This window comes from Haematobia irritans, chromosome 2 (assembly GCF_050003625.1).
Source record: "Haematobia irritans isolate KBUSLIRL chromosome 2, ASM5000362v1, whole genome shotgun sequence".
Lineage (NCBI taxonomy): Eukaryota > Metazoa > Arthropoda > Insecta > Diptera > Muscidae > Haematobia > Haematobia irritans.
Genome location: NC_134398.1, coordinates 137,015,620 through 137,037,659, shown reverse-complemented (window position 1 = coordinate 137,037,659; position 22,040 = coordinate 137,015,620). Strand labels below are relative to the sequence as shown.

At 36.1% G+C, this 22,040-nt stretch overlaps 1 long non-coding RNA gene across 1 annotated transcript; it reads right to left on the bottom strand.

Moving 5' to 3' along the window:
- Window positions 1-20,603: 20,603 nt before the first annotated feature.
- On the bottom strand, window positions 20,604-21,081 carry LOC142224085 (uncharacterized). The gene is made up of 2 exons (XR_012719027.1): window positions 20,884-21,081; window positions 20,604-20,821 (listed from the first exon to the last, which is right to left on the bottom strand). It is a non-coding gene; the product is annotated as an uncharacterized LOC142224085 (long non-coding RNA).
- Between the last annotated feature and the right edge of the window lie 959 nt (window positions 21,082-22,040).

Sequence of the window (22,040 nt, the reverse complement as noted above, 5' to 3'; positions counted from 1 at the left end):
GTTAAGGCATATTATCTAATGAATTTTGTGCAAACCTATTTGTAATCTTCGGGCACTCATACAAATTTTTTCGATTGATCTGAATTTTTTCTCGTCTTATTTTCAAAAAAATTCAATATCTTCAGATCCTATGGTTATCAGCTGTTGATGAAGAAAATAATATCAGCAAAGAAAAAAGTAAAACAATAAAGAAAACTACGACTACCAGAATATAAAATCCTTTACAATAACAACCACTACAATGAAGACAACAAACAAATAAACAAACATTTGCTAAAGGACACGAATACCAAAATTCATTCTGGTTTCTTAAATTCTTTGCTTTTAGGTTCTTATCCTTGTGCTCCTTGTTGTCTTGTGTTGATTATCAATTGTTCGGATTTTGCGCCACAATCTGTTTACAATGGTAAGATTGTTTAGCACATACACACACACGCATTCAAGCAATGTGGCATACGCGTAGATATATGAGACATACGTATACACCCCACCCCAATGCATGGACGCATGAGCACAAACTAAAATCACTGCAGAAAGCAACAAACATCGACATCACCATCACCTGCTCATTGTACTGCAGATTCTTCACGCATACTATTGAGAGTGCTCTCTCTCTCGCTCTCTTTTATAATCACCAAGTGTATGCGCATGTATAAATGAATGAAGAAAAGGAAACCTTCTGTGTAAATATTTCATTTTGATTCAAACGCAATGCACTATGAGTTTAAGAATTTTTGAGAATCCTTTAAATAAATATTTTGAATCCTATCCTTTCTGGTCTGATTGCAGTTCACTTCGTTTTTGGTTATGTTTGTTGCGAAAGGCTTATGAGGATGCCACTAAATGATATCTAGTGAGCATAGCGATGATTATAAACAGGAAATGTGTGTTTGCTCTGGTTTTTCATTTATGAGTATGCAATACCGGAGTTCCTTTGTATTTCACTGTCTGGTGCACCCAATAAGAGATCTGGTAGGGATGACGATTTCTTAAGTTCTCCAACACTAGCAAACTCATTTTGCAGACAGGTACTCTGGCTATTATATTTACGTATAGTCTTTTGTTATGTTAATATGATTTCTGAAATGATATGAATACGGAAAGGTAGACAAATTTGTATTAACGTGACAATTCATCAAGTGAAATTTGCATAAGAATATCTTTTACGGTGGTGGTAATTATTTCTTGTTTTTTTTTCAAAATATTTCTTCCAAACATGTGGCTCTTTGTCACATTGTCTGCAATGACAACAATACTCTTCCGGTTTAAGGAAATAATTTTAACATCTTGGAAATTTGTAGTTGAATCAGAAACGTTTAAAAGTAATTAAATTTTAATTTGAACTTGAATATAGAATGCTATAAAAAATACTTGATCTATAGGGTAGCTGACACGACGTTTTACAAAGATCACAGGAAACAATCTTATGTACCCTCCACCATGGATTCCGGTTCAAATTTGGAACGTGGTGTTAGTATATGGCCGCTAACAACCATACCAAAATCGGTCCATATCGGTCTATAGTTATATATAGCAGATCCCCAATCACACAAAAATTGGTCCATATCGGTTCATAATCATGGTTGCCCCTCGAGCCAAAAATAATCTACCAAAATTTTATTTCTATAGAAAATTTTGTCAAAAATTTATTTCTATAAAAATTTTGTCAAAATTTTATTTCTATAGAGGATTTTGTCAAAATTTTATTTCTATAAAATATTTTATCAAAATTTTATTTCTATAGAAAATTTTGTCAAAACTTTATTTCTATAGAAAATTTTGTCAACATTTTATTTCTATAGATAATTTTGTTAAAATTTAATTTCTATAGAAAATTTTGTCAAACTGTATATAAGTATTTAATCGATCTTTTTATACCCTCCACCATAGGATGGGGGTATATTAACTTTGTCATTGCGTTTGTAACACATCGAAATATTGCTCTAAGACCCCATATAGTATATATATTCTGGGTCGTGGTGAAATTCTGAGTCGATCTGAGCATGTCCGTCCGTCCGTCTGTTGAAATAACGCTAACTTCCAAACGAAACAAGCTATCGACTTGAAACTTAGCACAAATAGTTGTTATTGATATAGGTCGGATGGTATTGCAAATGGGTCATATCGGTCCACTTTTACGTATAGCCCCCATATAAACGGACCCCCAAATTTGGCTTGCGATTGCTCTAAGAGCAGCAAATTTCATTCAATCCGGCTGAAATTTGGTACATGGTGTTAGTATATAGTCTCTAACAACCATGCAAAAATTGGTCTACATCGGTCCATAATTATATATAGCCCCCATATAAACCGATACCCCGATTTGGCTTGCGGAGCCTCTAAGAGAAGCAAATTTCATCCGATCCGGCTGAAATTTGGTACATGGTGTTAGTATATGGTCTCTAATAACCATGCAAATATTGGTCCAAATCGGTCCATAATTATATATAGCCCCCATATAAACCACCAGATCACCAGATTTGACCTCCGGAGCCTCTTGGAAGACCAAAATTCATCTGACTCAGTTGATATTTGGTACGTGGTTTGGTAGGAGGTTTTAAGATACCTTGCCATCGGCAAGCATTACCGCAACCCAAGTAGTTCGATTGTGGATGGCAGTGTTTAGAAGAAGTTTCTACGCAATCCATGGTGGAGGGTACATAAGCTTCGGCCTGGCCGAACATACAGCCGTATATAAAGGGTGATTCTTTTGAGGTTAGGATTTTCATGCATTAGTATTTGACAGATCACGTGGGATTTCAGACATGGTGTCAAAGAGAAAGATGCTCAGTATGCTTTGACATTTCATCATGAATAGACTTACTAACGAGCCACAACGTCGAATTTTCAGTGAATGGGCCCTAGAAAAGTTGGCAGAAAATCCGCTTTTTTATCGACAAATTTTGTTCAGCGATGAGGCTCATTTCTGGTTGAATGGCTACGTAAATAAGCAAAATTGCCGCATTTGGAGTGAAGAGCAACCAGAAGCCGTTCAAGAACTGCCCATGCATCCCGAAAAATGCACTGTTTGGTGTGGTTTGTACGCTGGTGGAATCATTGGACCGTATTTTTTCAAAGATGCTGTTGGACGCAACGTTACGGTGAATGGCGATCGCTATCGTTCGATGCTAACAAACTTTTTGTTGCCAAAAATGGAAGAACTGAACTTGGTTGATATGTGGTTTCAACAAGATGGCGCTACATGCCACACAGCTCGCGATTCTATGGCCATTTTGAGGGAAAACTTCGGAGAACAATTCATCTCAAGAAATGGACCGGTAAGTTGGCCACCAAGATCATGCGATTTGACGCCTTTAGACTATTTTTTGTGGGGCGACGTCAAGTCTAAAGTCTACAGAAATAAGCCAGCAACTATTCCAGCTTTGGAAGACAACATTTCCGAAGAAATTCGGGCTATTCCGGCCGAAATGCTCGAAAAAGTTGCCCAAAATTGGACTTTCCGAATGGACCACCTAAGACGCAGCCGCGGTCAACATTTAAATGAAATTATCTTCAAAAAGTAAATGTCATGGACCAATCTAACGTTTCAAATAAAGAACCGATGAGATTTTGCAAATTTTATGCGTTTTTTTAAAAAAAAAGTTATCAAGCTCTTAACAAATCACCCTTTACTTGTTTTAACTACAACTTACAACCATTATAGAAGAAGAAACAATGAACTAAAAGTGACGAACAAAATCATTGACGCCAAATCGTAACCATTTTAATTGTACTGTACAGAGAATGAAGCCGACCCATTTTTGTCGGCGGCGACTGACACTAAATTTTTGCCTCCGGCGGCGGCGGCTTGACGGCTAAGTCGATATAAATTTGTCCATTCAGCTGCGGACAATTATCCATTATAAAATCAATTTGAAGTTATTCGAATGGTAATGAAGTTATTGAGAATGGTTGTACAACTACCAATATTACAAACAAATTTACTTTTCATTCAAATTTTCTGAGCTACATTTTTGCAAAATTATTATAGCAGCTTGAAAATGATTGGTTGCGTTCAAAATTTTGGTAAATATAAGACAATTATATAGAAATGTTTCTGATTTAAATTGATATTTTTGATTAATTGACAGCTAAATTTGAGTCGAGATGAGTTGACATATTCGGCGGCGGCGTCGACTGGCAAAAAATGGTCGGCGGCGACTGAAATCGGCGGCGCGACTCGGCGGCTTCATTCTCTGGTACTGTAGTTCATTCTTATTATTTTTGGAAGTCCTACAAAAATGTTCTTTTGCGTTAGTTCATATTGAACTTATTTCTACTGTCGTTGAACTTTATACCCACGTTTAGTTCATAAAATGTTTGAGGCATATTTAGCAAAAGGAGAATTTCATTGGGATGTGGAATATTCCGAAAAAATAATAAAATTCAACTACAAACAAATAATTTTTTTGCAATAAAAATAACTTAAATTTAGCGTTAGTTTAACTACGGAAGTTTTCTTCAGTGTAAGAGCTATATGTAAGTCCACATAAGATCTGCTGATACATCAATATTTAAAATTTGAGTAATATTGGTTAATAATTAAGAGTATTATGGCCAAATTTTGGAAAAATCGATCGATGCATATACATGTATGGGAGCTATATCTTAATCTGAACCGATTTATAGACTTAGATAATACTATAGAAGATTACATTGTGCCAATTTTGAGTAAGATCGATTGGTAATTAATAATACTATGGCCAAATTTGCCAAAATCGTGCATACATACACTGAAAACACATTGTCGTATTTAACACACTTTGAATTTTGCTTAAACCTCATACACATTACACTTTCAAAATCCACTTTAACTAGATTTCAACTGTCATTTGGCGTATAAAAAAGGAATTTCAAATCCACTTTTAGTAGATTTCAAGTCTAATGTGAATGGGCTATTAGTATAGAATATATGATATCAAGTTTCTTTGTCCAAAAGTCGATAAACTTTCAGTGGAGTCTTTTTATCCTTATAGTTAAGTGATTGGACTTACAATTGGGTATCCTAAAATGGAAGAAAATTTTGTTTGACTAAGGGTAACTTGTCTTTAATACTTAATCTTCAAAATGAATGAAATCGTTTTTAAATTTGTTGCCTTTTTGCATTTCGACTACAAAAATAAAAGGCGTTTGAAAATAGGAAATTTTTTAAACACTTTATTTTAAAGGCGTTTTTACTTGAAACCAAGCATAATTTCTACTTGTAGTCGAGACCGGATTTGGAAATTAAAGTTGTTGTTAAAGTGATTTTAGAAAACTCATGAAGAAAAAATCTGAGAAAACTAATAAATTAAACTTTGTTTCCTAGAATCATGTAAGTCATACTCAAATTTTAAAGAGAATTGTGTCTTAAGTTTATCGTTAGGTTAGGTATAGTGGCAGCCCGATATTTCAGGCTCACTTAGACTATTCATTGTGATACCACAGTGATAAACTTCTCTCTTATCACTGAGTGCTGCCCGATTCCATGTTAAGCTCAATGACAAGGGACCTCCTTTTTATAGCCGAGTCCGAACGGCGTTCCACATTGCAGTGAAACCACTTAGAGAAGCTTTAAAACACTCAGATATGTCACCAGCATTACTGAGGTGGGATAATCCACCGCTGAAAAATTTGTTGGTGTTTGGTCGAAACTGGGTTTGAACCCTCGACCCTGTATGCAAAGCGGGCATGCTAACCATTGCAACACGGTGGCTTCCATGTTTATCCATAGTCCAATTCTCCGCTTCTTTGGCTCGGCATCAATTAATACCGAAATAATTAGTGTAAAGACAAAATCTTTGGAATCTGATATGCTTTTTTTAGTGTATGAAAGCTATATCTAAATCTGAACTGATTTAGATGATATTTTGCAGAAGATAATCTTGTACTAAATTTGAGTAAGATCGGTTGATATATGAGGACATTATGGTCAAAAATTAGGTTATCGGGCGATACATATATATGGAAGCTATAGCTAAAACCGATTTCGATGAAATTTGGCGACCGTAAAGGATGGTGAATAAGATTACTTTGTGCCATATTTAATGATGATTGGTTAGTAAAAACGAGAAAACTAACCCCATTTGACGAAATCCGGCCCAAAGAAAAAATATTTTCTTCCGGAACGAAATTTTAGACAATTTGCCTTTCTTATAAAGTATTTTCATTTAGATCAAATAAAACCGACTTTATGATGAGCGAGACAACGATTGTCCCTAATTATACCCTGCTCCACACTGTGGAACAGGGTATTATAAGTTAGTGCATATGTTTGCAACACCCAAAAGGAGACGAGATAGACACATGGTGTCTTTGGCAAAAATGCTCAGGGTGGGCTCTTGAGTCGATATAGCGATGTCCGTCTGTCCGTCTGTCCGTGAACACATTTTTGTAATCAAAGTCTAGGTCGCAGTTTTAGTCCAATCGACTTCAAATTTGGCACAAGTATGTGTTTTGGCTCAGAATAGATACCTATTGATTTTGGAAGAAATCAGTTCAGATTTAGTTATAGCTCCCATATATATCTTTCGCCCGATATGGACTAATACGGTCCCAGAAGGCAGAGTTTTACCCTAATTTGGTTGAAATTTTGCACAGGGAGTAGAATTAGCATTGTAGCTATGCGTGCCGAATTTGGTTGAAATCGGTTCAGATTTAGATATAGCTCCAATATATAGCCTTCGGCCGATTTACACTCATATGACCACAGAGGCCAATTTTTTGGTCCGATTTAGTTGAAATTTTGCATAGTGAGTAGAATTAGCATTGTAGTTATGCGTGCCAAATTTGGTTGAAATCGGTTCAGATTTAGATATATCTCCCATATATAGCTTTGGCCCGATTTACACTCATATGACCACAGAGGCCAATTTTTAACTCCGATTTAGTTGAAATTTTGCACAGGGAGTAGAATTAGCATTGTAGCTATGCGTGCCAATTTTGGTTGAAATCGGTTCAGATTTAGACATAGCTCCCATGTATAGCTTTTGCCCGATTTACACTCATACGACCACAGAGGCCAATTTTTTGCTCCGATTTAGTTGAAATTTTGCACAGGGTGTAGAATTAGCATTGTAGCTATGCGTGCCAAATTTGGTTGATATCGGTTCAGATTTAGATATAGCTCCCATATATTTGTTTTTCTGATTTCGACAAAAATTGTCAAAATACCCACATTTTCCTTGTAAAATCGCCACTGCTTAGTCGAAATGTTGTATAAATGACTCTAATTTTCCTAAACTTCTAATACATATATATCGAGCGATAAATCATAAATAAACTTTTGCGAAGTTTCCTTAAAATTGCTTCAGATTTAATAGTTTCCCATATTTTTTTACTAACATTGTGTTCCACCCTAGTGCATTAGCCGACTTAAATTTTGAGTCTATAGATTTTGTAGAAGTCTATCAAATTCTGTCCAGATCGAGTGATATTTAAATGTATGTATTTGGGACAAACCTTTATATATAGCCTCCAACACATTTGACGGATGTGATATGGTATCGAAAATTTAGATCTACACAGTGGTGCAGGGTATAATATAGTAGGCCCCGCCCGACTTTAGACTTTTTTTTACTAACATTGTGTTCCACCCTAGTGCATTACCCGACTTAAATTTTGAGTCTATAGATTTTGTAGAAGTCCATCAAATTTTGTCCAGATCGAGTGATATTTAAATGTATGTATTTGGGACAAACCATTATATATAGCCTCCAACACATTTGACGGAGGTGATATGGTATCGAAAATTTAGATCTACACAGTGGTGCAGGGTATAATATAGTCGGTCCCGCCCGACTTTAGACTTTCCTTACTTGTTTTTTTATTTGCTTTTAAAGAAAATTAGCGTCAAAAGAAAACTTTGCCTGCCTAAAATTTCGTTTATTACAAAAGAAAACTCTGATCCACTTCTTTTCAAATAAAACGTTCTTCCTTGTATCGAGAAAAAAAACTCTATGTATCAAATTTCATCAAAATCCGTTAATAAATGCGACCGGAATACTATGACCACCAAACACGGACGGAAGGACACCAAGGGCTAGATCGTCTCAGGAGATGTTTCGGAGAGTTTGTTTGACCGTGAAATTTAAACTTCTTTAGATATTTTATTAAATGAAAAATCTATTTTCTGACTTTTTAAAAATTTAAAAAAAAATCGATTTTTTAACTTTTATAAGTTTGGAATAAATCCATTCACTTAATATGTTTTTATATTTTCGTTAAGCTACTGTCATTCAGCTTCGTAGCTATCTTTTCTAAATAAAATACCAAGATAGGCTCAATATAATTATTGAAATTAAATCCAAGCAAATATTTACCGATTTTCTGGTTGACAAATACCAACATTTGTCACTGCTTATTCTAAAGCGTATAAAAGTTTCAGAGGGAATGGTTTAGCCTCCCACAGAAAAAATTTTGAATTTGAAAACCTATGGACGATTTTCCATTGTATATTGTTTGTATAGAAATGGTAAATGGGCTATAGCCCCCCTGGTTAAAGTAGTCTAGATACGGCAATGTGCTTATCCAATATCTAATTAATTAATATTCCAATTTTCTATAGCATACCGCAATATTATAACCTGTCATGTTGTTATGATGATAAACCAATGACATTGTTGGGATTGCTTAAGGTTGCATTCTCTGCAGATTTCGTTTCTCAAACACCTATCCATCGATCCATTGATGCCTAAACATTCTTAGCCCTGTGTGGAAAGCATTTTGTGGTTGTGACCTTAACGGTACCAATGTTCAATATGTCATTCCCGGTTCCGAGACACATATTTGAGCTGCCAAGTGATTGCGGTGTTTGGTGTTGGTTGGTTTTCATGCCACCACAATTGGGGCCCTGGCTAAAACAATAACGACACTAACAGCAACAGTTTAGAATTACACATCTGTAACTGTCATATTGCTTCTTTGGTTTGGTTTCATCAAACGACAACATCGTCGAAGAAAATGAAGAAGATTCAGTCTTCCCGATGGTATCGGGAGTGACAGACATATTGGGGGATAGATAGACGATGTAGAGGAGAATCATCCAACGACCTAGAAGACATTGAAAAAAGAAAATTGGCAAAGACAAAGTCAATAGACTACGTCAATGGATGCACTATACTCCTCGATGGCACTTTACACTGCACCATCATCAGCTCGAACAACAGCCCTTGGCTGTATGTTTGGCAACAGCAACAGTGATCATCATCATCATCAACATCTTGGTCGAAACATCAACAACATGTCTTCTTTGTGGCAGCATCAGCAACTGCTCGAATAGTATTTGCTCACAAAAAAAATAAACAAATCAAAGCAATTTTCCAAAGAAGCAGCTCTAGTTGCGATGGCGGGGTTTCCCCGCAAAGTTATTTGCTCAAGAGAGAGAAAGAGCATTCCACCATTTGACTAAGTTTGGACAGATTTGCAAATTCTGATAAGGCCAAAATGTTGCCTTGTCACCAAGTTTGTCTTTTGGGGTTGATTGTCAATGGGATGTTTTTCATATAATTCTGGGCTTGTAACACGATTTGGATTTGTTATTTTGGAGATGTTGTTAATAAAACAAAAACGTACTACTACTGAGGGAAAAAGTAATAAAAATTATAAAGTTATGAAACAGTATGGCCCCCTAATCGGAATCTTAGAACAGTATCGTAGGACCAGGTATGTGAAAGAAATTTAGCCCATTAGCTAAGGCATAGAAGAATAACCCAGCAAAAAAAGCGTGGCCAAAAAAGTAATGAAAATGTTATTTTTGGATCCGGAAGTGGTGCCAAATTGACGCAGAAGCGATGAATTTAACATGGGCTTGTCATAGGACGGAAGTCCTCCATTTCAACAGCCGTTGCACTGAATTTGCATCACTTCTTTAGGTGTGAATCGAATTCAATGTTTTGGATATAATTTAAAAATTCTGTGATATTTTGTCAAATAAATAATGTTTATAATTTTATATAATTTTTAATGGATTCTAACGCTTGTCGGAAACGTTTGACCTCAAATATTTTCAAAAATGCACAATTTGTTCAGATTGGATTTAGATTTTTTTTCGACAAAATTTAAATGATTTGTACCATTTTATGAATTCTTAGTCTGTTTTTAACCTATTTGAAACAAAAAAAGTTAAAATTATTTATTAAAAGTATGAAATAACGAAGTTATAAAAAATTGAATCAAAAGATCTTCCGGGGTAGTTAAAATAAAGAATATGATTGGGAGTGCATCTTCTCGAAGTGCTTTTAAAGTTGTGCCTTTGGAAGAACTTCCAATTTTTTTGCTGGGAAGCTGTGGATCGCATGATATGAACATAATGGTCAAGGTAGAGCGGGAACACTTCCTTTACTATGCGCTTTGGCTCAAATCGCGATTTTAGCGGTAAAAAGTCAAATTTTCAACTTTTTAATTTTTTTCTAGATGGGGTTTACGAACGTATTGATAATAAACAAGAAAGGAAAGTGTGGAGCCGACTATATTATACGCTTTACCACTATGTATACCAACATCTTAACACCTTGTTAGGAGCTATATAAAGGTTTATTTTCCCATATACAAATATTTCAATATGAACCGATTTGGACATTTTTTTTTTTTAACTTTCACAAAATGTCTAGACTCAAAATTTAAATTGGTCAATAAATGTAACGGGCCATAATGTATATAGGGGGGCTTTGTCTAATTCTGAGCCGATTTTGATTTGGCACACATTGCTAAAATTTTAATTGAACTCTCGGTGCAAAACATCAAAATTTTCGAAATAAAACTTTGGCCTCAGTTGTCTTATAAATCTAAATCGGGCGAGCCAACGTGGTGCAATGGTTAGCATGGGAGCCACGGTGGTGCAATGGTTTGTATGCCCGCCTTGCATACACAAGGTCGTGGGTTCGATTCCTGCTTCGTCCGAACACCAAAAAGTTTTTCAGCGGTGGATTATCTCACCTCAGTAATGCTGGTGACATTTCTGAGGGTTTCAAAGGTTGTGGTTTTCGCAACCATGTTATTTTCTTGGAAATCATGTATCTGATTTCGGCAAGCAGGTTATATTTGACGAGAAAACAACATTTTAGTGACAAACATGTTACATGGTCACCATACAAAAATAACATTTTGCTATTGAAACATGTTTGAGGTGATCATATTCCTTCTCTGCGTGTATATATGGGAGCTATATCTAACCGATTTCAACCAAATTCGGTGTGCATATTTATAATGTTAGTTCTACTCTTTGTGCAAAATTTTACGTAACTCGGGGTAAAACTTTGGCCTCTGGGGCAAAAGGAGTTTAAATCGGGCGAAAGCTATAGATGGGAGCTATATCCAAATCTGAACCGATTTCAACCAAATTTGGTGTGTATATTTCTAATGTTAATTCTACTCCCTGTCCAAAATTTCACGTAAATCAAAAAAGGATTGTCCTCTGAGGCCATAGGAGGGTAAATCCGGCGAAAGCTATATATGAGAGCTATATCTGAATCTGAACCGATTTGACTAATATTTTGCAAAATTTACTAGACTCACCAAATATTCGATTATACGAACCACAGTAGTGGTGAAGAGTATAAAAATCAAAATAAATTGTTACTGTTGGCAACCCTGTTTATGCACAAACAGCCGTTAATGTTGACAAAACTTTTAATAGTTTGTAACAAGAGTAAAGCAGCGCATTTTTTTCCATTTATTTAAGCAATTCAAAGCGTTTAAAGGGCCAATTTAACGGATTACAATGTACTACTCTAACGGACATTACAATATTATATGAAAATATAAAGCATCAAGTATATACGGCCAGGCCGAATCTTATGTACCCTCCACAATGGATTGCGTACAAACTTCTACGAAAGACTGTCATCCACAAATTTCAACTCACTCGGATGAAATTTGCTCCTCCAAGAGGCTACAAAACCAATCTCGGGATCGGTTTATATTGGAGCTATAAATGATTATGGACTGATATGGACCACTTTTGGCATGGTTGTTAAATATCATATACTACCACCAGGTACCAAATTTCAACCAGATCGGATGAATTTTGCTTCTCCAAAAGGCACCGGAGGTCAAATCTGGCGATCGGTTTATATGGGAGCTATATATAATTATGGACTGATAGGAACCAATTCCTGCATGGTTGTTGGATACCACATACTAACATCACGTACCAAATTTCAACCGAATGGGAAGAATTTTGCTCTTCCAAGGTGCTCCGGAGGTCAAATCTGGGGATCGGTTTATATGGGGCCTATATATAATTATGGACCGATATCGACCAATTTTTGCATGGGTGTTTGAGGCCATATATTAACATCACGTATCAAATTCCAACTGAATCAGATGAATTTTGGTCTTCCAAGAGGCTCTGGAGGTCAAATCTGGTGATCGGTTTATATGGGGGCTATATATAATTATGGACCGATATGGACCAATTTTTGCGTGGCCATTAGAGACCATATACCAACATCATGTACCAAATTTCAGCCGGATCGGATGAAATTTGCTTCTCTTAGAGGCCTCGCAAGCCAAATCGGGGGATCGGTTTATATGGGGGCTATACATAATTATGGACCGATGTGGACCAATTTTTGCATGATTGTTCGAGACCATATACTAACACCATGTACCAAATTTCAACCGGATCGGATGAAATTTGCTTCTCTTAGAGGCCTCGCAAGCCAAATCGGGGGATCGATTTATATGGGGGCTATATATAATTATGGACCGATGTGGACCAATTTTTGCATGGTTGTTAGAGACCATATACTGACACCATGTACCAAATTTCAGCCGGATCGGATGAAATTTGCTTCTCTTAGGGGCCTCGCAAAGCAAAACCGGGGGATCGGTTTATATGGGGGCTATATATAATTATGTACCGATGTGGACCAATTTTTACATGGTTGTTAGAGACCATATACTAACACCATGTACCGAATTTCAGCCGGATCGGATGAAATTTTCTTCTCTTAGAAGCCTCGCAAGCCAAAGTTGGGGGTCCGTTTATATGGGGGCTATACGTAAAAGTGGACCGATATGGCCCATTTGCAATACCATCCGACCTACATCAATAACAACTACTTGTGCCAAGTTTAAAGTCGATAGCTTGTTTCGTTCGGAAGTTAGCGTGATTTCAACAGACGGACGGACATGCTCAGATCGACTCAGAATTTCACCACGACCCAGAATATATATATACTTTATGGGGTCTTAGAGCAATATTTCGATGTGTTACAAACGGAATGACAAAGTTAATATACCCCCCATCCTATGGTGGAGGGTATAAAAACAACAATCTTATATGAAAAATTGAAGTATACTCGTTAAACAATGTTAGCATTATCTTTAAGTCAATTATCTTTATCCTTAATCATCAAACTGATGTAAAATATTGAAGAAGGTTCTTTCGGTAGGTGTTGTAGGATAGATCAAAATGCTACAATGTATTCGGCAGACTATTATACAGTCTACCAATTCTCACATGAAATGATTTATTCATGTATCGACTGGCAATTGGAATAATAAATTTTTGTAAATAAAAACCTGTTTTTATACCCACCACCATAGAATGGTGACGGGGGTATAATAAGTTTGTCATTCCGTTTGTAACACATCGAAATAACGATTTCCGACCATATAAAGTATATATTCTTGATCAGGGAGAAATTCTAAGACGATATAACGATGTCCGTCTGTCTGTCTGTTGTAATCACGCTACAGTCTTCAATAATGAAGCAATCGTGCTGAAATTTTGCACAAACTCGTCTTTTGTCTGCAGGCAGGTCAAGTTCGAAGATGGGCTATATCGGTCCAGGTTTTGATAAAGTCCCCATATAAACATACCTCCCGATTTGGGGTCTTGGGCTTATAGAAATCGTAGTTTTTATCCAATTTGCCTGAAATTTGAAATCTAGAGGTATTTTATGACTATAAAGAGGTGTGCCAAAAATGGCGAGTATCGGTCCATATTTTGGTATAGCCCCCATATAGACCGATCTCCCGATTTTACTTCTTGGGCTTATAGAAACCGCAGTTTTTATTCCATTTACCTGAAATTGGAAATCTAGAGGTATTGTAGGACCACAACTACGTGTGCCAAAAATTGTGAGTATCGGTCCATGTTTTGGTATGGTCCCCATATAAAACGACCTCCCGATTTGGGGTCTTGGGCTTATAGAAACCGTAGTTTTTATCTAATTTGTCTGATATTGGAAATCTAGAGGTATTTTAGGACCATAAAGAGGTGTGCCGAAAATGGTGAGTATCGGTCCATGTTTTGGTATAGCCCCCATATAGACCGATTTCCCGATTTTACTTCTTGGGCTTCTAGAATCCGAAGTTTTTATCCTATTTGCCTGAAATTGGAAATCTAGAGGTATTTTCGGGTCATAAAGAGGTGTGCCGAAAACGGTGAGTATCGGTCCATATTTTAGTATACCCCCATAAGAACGATCTCTCGATTTAACTCCTTGGGTTTCTAGAAACCGTAGTTTTTATCTGATTTGCCTGAAATTGTAAATATTCTGGTATTTTAGGCTCACAAAAACGTGTATCGGATTAAGTTTTTATCGGTCCATTTGGTAATGCCTCCATATAGACCGACTTCACTTCTTGAGGGTGTAGAAGGTGCACTGATCATGAAAATAGCTTGAAACTCAATGTAAAATTTCCAGATTTTACTTCTACAGATTTAAGATTTCAAATCAAGACGTTTTTTTTATAATTTTCTTGCACACTTACAAGAGATGTTAATGATTACTCTAAAACTCAAACAAAAATGGTTCTTATAAATCCAGAATCTGATATAGTCCTCATAGGTGAAATCTTTAAATTTATCTTCGGGAAGTGTCCTCGAGTCCTCAAGTCCTCCTGAAATTTCAAAGGAAACCCTAATATTTGGTTCATGGTGGTGGGTATTTAAGATTCGGCCCGGCCGAACTTAGTGCTGTATATACTTGTTAGGTTTGTGACTGTCGCAAAGTTGTAAATGTCATAAACGTCACATACGCAAAAGTAAGAAACTCAAAATACGTCAGTCGCGTTAGCTAGGCAGCGAATGCGATGATATCCAATATGATGATATGTGCGAAGAAGATTCAACTCTCGGGAATGTTCACAATTTTCGCTTTTAGTCCCCACATTTCCCCTATTGGCGTTTTGCATGAGTACAATGCTACCGTGGATTTTCTCGCCCCTTTCTTCTTAAGCTTAAAGTTCAGCATCCTGTCTTATATAACAAGGGGCTTTCCACACTCACCAACGGGAATTTCAATACCACCTAAATATCTTTCCCAAATTTCTGCAGAATATACTAGTAAGTCCTGCACAAGTGAAATTGTTCGTGTGTAACACATCGAAATTCTGAGACTAATATTTCGATGTGTTACCCATAAAGTGTATATATATTCTGGATCGTCGTGAAATTCTGAGTCGATCTAGCGATGTTCGTCCGTCTGTGAAAACCAGCTATTCACTTGAAACTTGGTATAGGTTAGGTTAGGTTATTGATGAAGGTCGTAGATATTGTAAATGGGCCATACCGATCGCCAGATTTGGATTACGGAGCCCCTTGCAAGAGGAAATTTCATCCGATCCGGTTGAAATTTGGTACATGATGTAAGTACACAGTCTTACACAAGTTTACATACGGTTTAAGAAATTGTATTTTCTTTAATTATTAAAATATAATAAAATATGCATATATATGCTTTAGATTTTGTAAATTAATTTGAAAAACAAAGTATTTGTCCATTTTCAAGAAGATGTTTTTAGTCTGGATTATAAACAACAACAAGAAACATGTTTAGTTATAAGGTAAAAACCTCAAAGTATGTAAACTTATGTGAGACTGTGTATATGCCCTCTAATAACCATGCAAAAATTGCTTTACGTCCGTCCATAATTATATATAACCCCCATATAAACCGATCCTCAGATTTGCATTACGGAAACTCCTTGAAGCGCAAATTTCATGCGATCCGCTTGAAATTTGGTGTGTGATGTTAGTATATTCTCTCTAAGTCTAAGGTGGACCATATTGGTCCATAATTATATAGAGTCCTCATATAAACCGATCCCCAGATTAGACCACCGGACGAATCTCTATGGTGTTATTTTCCCTGTGTCAAACATTTGAGATACGCTGATGATCGTCTTCGTCTTCATGATGCTGCGGTTGACAATGATGATCGTCACTATGCATCATGCAGATGATCATGATCTCGCGAATCTTCTCCCCAAACTGTTTCCCTTGTCTTGCTGGGCATCAGCAATTGATGGGCGGTTGTTACAGAGAAACAACAAAAATGACATATCGACTGTTTTTTCGAAGGCTCTAACTCCTAAGACTCTAAGGCATCGAAACAGCAAATAGCTCATTTCACATGTTGCCCAGGCAAAAGATGATGATGATGGCGATGACGATGAAGACGATGACAACAACAGGGAAGACAACAGGATAGTCGATGATAGTGTACTTCGAAGTTGGAGAAATTGTTGAGGCATCTGATGGACAGACGGACAAGATGTTGGCAAGTTTCATAGTTTGCATGCGCGATTTGATGGCCTAAGTACTGAGGCTGGTTGGAGAAGAGACCCTTTTGTCATTGAGGTACCTAATGCCGTTAGTTGTTGTTATTATTGTTGCTGATCATGTCAAATCTGCGGTAATGACAAGTCGTCGTCATCGTCGTTGGATAGGACTATCCCCCAAGCGATCAGGTGAAGAGGTAAAATTGTGGAGCAAGCTTTACCAATGTACTGCTGGGGGATCCTGACTGAATCATGTATTGACATAGCCAATACTGGGGTACGTCCATATATTAGCTGGTGATTTTCTATTGAAACTGTTAATTGTGGTTTTTTCTAACAAGACAATATCAGATTACAATATTGCTGATATTGTTGCCATTGTTGTTGTTGCTGTTGTTGTCATTAGCTGATGTTGCCAATTGTTGAAGGCATGCCAACCAACCAGCCAGCAAGTTAGCAAGAAAGCTAGTCTGTAACAAAACAGCCTCAATGCAAATCTCCTGTTATCTCTGCTATGTAGCGACAATGCCTATAATGTTGTAGTTGTTGTTTATTTTTTTTTTTTTTGGTTTTTTAATTATTTATAATGTGGAAAATTTCTGTTGTTATTGGGTCTTTGCAGCAAGTCAATTTTCTTGAAAAGTTGCTTTTGCCGGTTTTGCTATCTCTTTGCGGGTTCGAAAGCAAAGAAAGCACTACGTGTATTAAATTTCCTGGTTAGGTAATTAACCCTATTTAAGAAAATCCTCCAGGTTGCAACAGCTACTGTCACATTAAATGAGTGTCATATGAACGATGCATATTGAACTGTTGCATCGTAACCACAACAGCAGCAGGAGCAACACCACCATCTGCAACGGCAATATGTTGCAACTGCAAGAGGTACTTGTCGTTTTAACTGGCAAACGTTGTAGGAGAAAGATATTTTTTAGATTGATAATTTTAATAAGAAACATATAAGATAAATTTTGAAAGATTATAAAACAAAATATTAGACGGAAATCTTTAGCGCCACTGACAGAGAGTCCTCTCTTCACGGACGAGGAAGCGAGGACTCTCTGTAGAAGAAGAAATTTTATCCGATTTGATACGCGATGTAAGTATATCCCTTCTAACCACCATGAAAAATTGGTCCATATCGATCCATAATTATACATAGCCCCCCTATGAACTGACTTGATTTGACTTCTAAAGGCTCATTGAGGCATTAATTTAAACCGATCACGGTACCGATCATTATTGTGATAACAAATGTGTTGCATCGCACCAAAAAAGTGGACAGTACTAGAAATGAACCGATTAGTGAAGGTTAAATTTGTTTGAAAACCTCGCCTCAGTAATAAACGTCACGGATACAACACATATGGAAAATGGAGCCATTGAAGTTTCACAAATTGCAAGAGCTCACTATTGCACAAAAATGTTTGACTGCAAAGAGCGAAAGCGCAGCTTCGCTTTCACGAAAGTGGCCAGTTTTAGAATTTGATTTTTCCAATAAGAAGCCATTCCAAATTGAGCAGTTTGTGAACAAACAAAATTATCTGTTTTAATTGAAAACAAGTAAGTAAAGTAGAAAGTCGGGCGGGGCCGGCTATATCATACCCTAAGCCACCCGTACGGAATTAGTAATCATAAGCATTTGTGGGGTAACATTGATATAGGTCTGGGAGATAAACCGCAGTTGCATATTTATGAAAGTACATGTTTATGGGTGCTTTGTCTCAATCTGACTATAGTTCATAGTCAGTGTTACCATGGAAAATGTTCGGTTTACCCTACAAGGACAAAAAAAGTTCCCTACTTTCCCATACATTCCCAAACAACTTTCCCTACAATATTTTCCGTTAAATTTAAACAAATTTTACAAAACAAAAATGGTTCTAAGTACTTTATTATATTAAAACATGAAAATGCAACGTATATAACCTAGAAAATAAATTTGTATTACCATCACACAGTTGGTAGAATTCTACCAAAAATAGAATCTTTTTTTTTGGTAAATCTCTATAGAAATAAAATTATGGAAAAAGTTTCTATAAACAAATTTTTTTGAGAAATTTTTTATAGAAATAAAATTTTGATAATAAATTCTATAGAAATAACATTTTGATAATAAATTCTATAGAAATAAAATTTTGAGAACAACTTCCATAGAAATAAAATTTTGAGAACAAATTCCATAGAAATAAAATTTTGAAAAAAATTTCTATAGAAATACAATTTTGACAAAATTTTCTATAGAAATAAAATGTTGACAAAATATTTTACAAGAATTAAGGTTTTGACAAAAATTTCTATAGAAATATTTGTTTGGTAGATTTGTGGGAATCTTCAAATTTTATTCGATTTTTTTTTGGCACGAGTGGTAACTGTTGTTACCACACATTGTTAAAGATCAAGCCTTGCCGGCTTTTAATTTCCTCCTCTAGTTGGTGGCTCCAGACGTAAAAATTATTACAAATTACAAATTACGGTCAAAATTTGGTCAAGGGAAAACGCGTGTAAATCGGTGAAATCGTTTATTTAAAAAATCAAATTAACTTTCATTTTCAAGTTCAATTAATATAAAATTCAGGAAAAATATTCAGTTAGGCTTTCGCTTTTCCAAATCTGAATTGCCGGGCCTCACGCTTGACACTTGCCGTCAGATTTTGTACAGCCACCTTGTCCACCTTCTTCGCCGCAGAAAGCCAGTTTGCCTTGAACTGCTGCTCGTCCTTAGCAGTTTTTTTTGGTCTTCTTTAGGTTCCGTTTGACAATAGCCCAGTATTTCTCAATTGGGCGAAGCTCTGGCGTGTTGGGAGGGTTCTTGTCCTTGGGAACCACCTGCACGTTGTTGGCGGCGTACCAAAATGCTGCTTTTCAAGCCACAGGCAAGCCAAACCAGATATTTCTTTGCGAACTTTGACAGTTTTATGTAATTGAAAATATCTGCTACCTTTCCCCTTCCTTTTGCCGTATAAAACTCCTGTCCCGGAAGCTGCTTGTAATCGGCTGTGACGTAGGTTTCGTCGCCCATTACCACGCAGTCAAACTTCGTCAGCATCGTCGTGTACAGCCTCCGGGATCGCGCTTTGACCGTCGTATTTTGTTTATCATCGCGATTTGGAGTCACTACCTTCTTGTAAGTCGATAGTCCGGCTCGTTGTTTGGCTCGATGCACGGTTGTAGACGATACACCCAGCTTATTTGCGGCATCTCGGAGAGAGAGGTTAGGATTTCGCTTGAAACTACCGGCAACTCTCTTTGTCGTCTCAGCGGCTTCCGGTTTTCGATTTCCCCCCGATCCAGACTTCCTGGCTATCGACAAACGTTCCCCAAACACTTTAATTACATTTGTAATTAAAGCTACTCGCACGCCAGCTTTGCGTGCGAGTAACTCGGTTTTTCGCGATGCGCGAGCAAAATTTTGATACGCTGCTCTTTTTGCTTGGACGGCATTTTGACAACTGAAGAGTGAATTCCAAAATCAAAATAGGAGCAACATTCAACACACACACCTTCAAAATGAGGGGTGTTCAGGTTTTTTAAATGCAAAATTGAAAGAAATACGTCAAGTTTATATTGACCAAATTTTGACCGTATCGCCCTTTATTTAGGCTTTATCTGACGATTGCTTGGAGCAGTTTCAAAAAAACTGGATTTGTTGGCAACCAACTCAAGAATCTTGCACCACGATATCGCACGGTCACATAATGCCATGGCTATCCATAAATATTTGTCTTAAACGGCAGGAATAACATTCAGCAGTCACCGCATTCACACACCCAGAAAAAAGTGACCCCTTATTTAAGTTAAAATGAACTCATTGTGAAAAAAGTTGAACTTCGTATAGCGCCAAAGACATTTTTATTTGTTTGAACGATGTGATTTTCGTAGAAATTAGGTATAATGCATTCCATATATTAGTTAACATTTTCCTATATTTATGTACCACTTACTACAGAATGAAAAAATTTAACTGATTTGAATTCATATATGGAATGATTTTATTGAAATTTTTTCATTCATTTGGACAAATCTTACATATTTGTGGTAAAACTTTTACTTCATAATTAGAACTGCTTACCTTCGTTTTTAAATGCAATTTTATTTATTTATATAAGCAATTTTATCTTCAATAAAAGACATGTTTTATTAATATATTGAATACATTTATTAAGAATCAACGGCATCGACTGTTATTGAAATATTAGTTTATTATTCCACTATTTCCAATTTCCATGTGAAATTATCAACTGTAAACCGCACTTTTTCTTCTTTTGTACTTTTCACTTTTAATAAGTTGCTGCCTAACGATTTTGTCCTCCTTTTACAATTTCAATACCTACAAATATAAAAAATCATAAACCATTTTTGTGACAAAAGGTTAGCGTCACTGAATATTACCTGATAATTGAAGATTCCAAAATGAAGACAAATGAAAGGGTTGTTATTCTGCTGGTGTTTTCTTTCTTTATACACCATCACGAACATTGATAGATTTATTTTCAAAAACACGAAAAATTTTCTCACTAATTTAAAATAACAAATATTTTATATATTTTATTTGTTATTTATTATATTATTTTACCATATTATTTTTTAACAATCTCTCCGTATACCACAACAACGCGATTCCAACTAAAAAAAACAACCCACGCGCAAACATATCGATTACACCCACGCGCAAACACAAACGATGACAGGTATCGATTACAGGTAGACAATAGAAATATAAGAAAATTTCCTATATTCTAACAAGAGCGTTTCCTTAAGTTTTGAAAGGATTGCATACTTCTTAGTACGAATGAACTAAAATATTTTTCTATGCCAAGTGTTGTTCGTATGTATGAAAAACTTTCTATTATAAAGGAAGTCGCAATTATTATTTTATAGGAAATTTTACTAATTTTGAGGAAACTTGGTTTTAGTTCGGATTTTGTTTATTTTAACGAATGCTTTGTTATCGGTGAATAAAATTTTCTTGTTCAATAGTAAATTCTTATACCCAGCGAAGAAAACAGTATGAGTAAAATTCCATGCCTTATTCTAGTTAATGAACTATTCCTAACTGCTTACAGTTTAGGATTTTTTTACTGAAACGAGTAAATTTGATTATTTCTCACAAAAATTTACCTTAATGGAAATAAAATGAATAAACTATATTGATGAAAATTTTTTCCTTTAGTTTCGAACGCACTTTTTTCTGGGTGCATGATTTGGCTCCCTACGACTGTTTCTATTCGGATGACACAAATCGCAAATATGAAGAATGTTTCGAAAATTGGAACAAGTGCTAGTCTAATGTATTATCTTGTATTCTTTATTTCTCGAATACATTCCATGAAAGTCCGTCCGTTCGTCGGTCTGTTGAAATAAAATCCTGTGTACGTCTCTGAATCTTGTTGCAACCTGTCTTCTTTGTTGAACAAACTCAATGCAAAGCACCTGTATTTTTTGCAATTTTGTTTTTCATTCTTGTCAGTTTTTCAAATCAACTCAAAGAATGTCGGCGTGACCATGTTGTCCTATGTTTGATAATAAATCAGTAAGTAGCTAAGGAT